This window comes from Stegastes partitus, unplaced genomic scaffold (genome assembly GCF_000690725.1).
Source record: "Stegastes partitus isolate 25-593 unplaced genomic scaffold, Stegastes_partitus-1.0.2 Scaffold301, whole genome shotgun sequence".
In the NCBI taxonomy this organism is placed as follows: Eukaryota; Metazoa; Chordata; class Actinopteri; family Pomacentridae; genus Stegastes; species Stegastes partitus.
Window position 1 is genome coordinate 47,460 of NW_007578032.1, and position 1,886 is coordinate 49,345.

The window sequence follows — 1,886 nt, forward strand, 5'->3', positions numbered from 1 at the left end:
CATCATGGTTTGAATATTGCGTCCTCACCCGGTCGGCATGCAGTGAACCGCCGTCATCACCCACTGATCCGCCACCACGAAACCCCCACACTCGTGCTTCATGTTGTCTCCTTCCGGTACCTGGATGGAGGCCATGTAGGGCCGAGAGTGGGCCGCCGCCTCCCTGCCGCCAATTATAGCCGCACCTGTTAAAGTTTTTACAATAAAAACTCCTGAATCTGCAGCAGAAACACTGTAAAATAATCTGAAACCTGCAGGAGACCAACGTGAGCTCACTCTGTGAGATGAGGGCAGCGATGAAAACAGCCAGCAGAGCTTCTCTCCCCGATGCCATGATGCCGTTTTGACTGACCACAAACCAGCCAGCGTGCAGCTTTTAAAGGGTTTCGCTGCAAACAGAGGAAACATTAATCAAGCAGATGTTGTGCAAGACACAAGTGGGAGTCTGTGGATCCTCCCGTTGGCTGTTTCCTTGAAGGAAAAACAGGAAAACATAAAACATGGTTCGCTAAACAGTTTTTTTTCCCACTTAAAATTACATTTGAGAAGTTTTTTGACAAGTGAAGCTTCAGTCAGGAGTTCAAACTCGTACATCTCATCCCTCCCTGATAGAATCCACACGTACTTCACTCACAGTATTTTGCACTTCATTGACATTTAAAGTTACATGATGCAGATTTGGACGAACTCCTGCCGACCTCGTGTACCTGAACGCAACGCTCACAGGAAAACAACACTTCATGCTGCTTTTCTTCCCGTAAATAGAGCAACAAAACGTGAAACGCAGCCAATTTGGAACAACAAGTGCTTCTGACATACTTACAATTATTACAAAATATTATTATAAGCTCGTCTGTTGTGCTCAAACTTTCTCCTCAGTACAGAGTTGACACCAGAAGTTCCCATATGCTGTTTAAAAAGACACAAAACCTTTTTTTTTTCTCGCTGTCTGACATTAAATCAGACTAAACTTTTTCTGTTTTAGGTCAGTTAGGATTAACAAAATTATTTCTATTTACTAAACACCAGAATAATGAGAGAGAGAATTTTTTTTAGAGAATTTTTTATTTTTTTCTTCAAAATCAGAAGTTTACATACACTACGATGCCTTCAAACTAAAAGCCTAAATGATGATGTCATGGCTTTGGAAGCTTCTGATAGGTTAATTGACAACATCTGAGTTAATTGGAGGTACACCTGTGGATGTATTTTAAGGCACACCTCAAACACACTGCTGCCTTTTGTGACAACATGGAAAATCTAAAGACATCAGCCGAGATATCAGGAAGAGAACTGTGGACCTCCACAAGTCTGGTTCATCCTTGGGAACATTTTCCAGATGCCTGAAGGTTCTACATTCATTTTATATGCAAGTATGAACACCATGGGAATGTCCAGCCATCATAGGCTCAGGAAGGAGACGGGTTCTGTGTCCAGAGATGAAGTGTTTTGGTTGAAATGTGTGAATCAACCCCAGAACAAAAGCTGGAGACCTTGTGAAGATGCTGCTGAAGCTGGTCAGAGTCATTATCCACAGTGGAACCAGTCCTGTACCGACATGGGCTGGAAGGACACTCAGAGAGGAAGAAGACATCACTCCAGAAGAAACATAGAAAAGACAGATTACAGTTTGTAGATGCACTCAGGGACAAAGAGCTTCATTAGTGGAGACATGTCCTGTGGTCTGATGGAACTAAACCTGAACTGTTTGGCCTTAATGACCATCGTTACATCTGGAGGAAAAAGGAGGAAGCTTGAAGCCTAAGAACACTGATTTAATGTCAGATAGTGAGAAAAAAAAAGGTTTTGTGTCTTTTTATACAGTGGATGTAAACTTCTTGTTTCATTTCTTAACTGCAGTCGTGTTTATTTTATATATAAAATAT

General features: G+C 41.9%; 1 protein-coding gene across 1 annotated transcript in view; it reads right to left on the reverse strand.

Annotated features, from left to right (window-relative positions):
• Positions 1 to 1,886, reverse strand: part of cfd (complement factor D (adipsin)) — a gene marked incomplete at its 5' end in the record, with an annotated part of 8,522 nt that overhangs the window by 4,834 nt on the left and 1,802 nt on the right. The gene's annotated exons all lie outside the window — the stretch shown is intronic.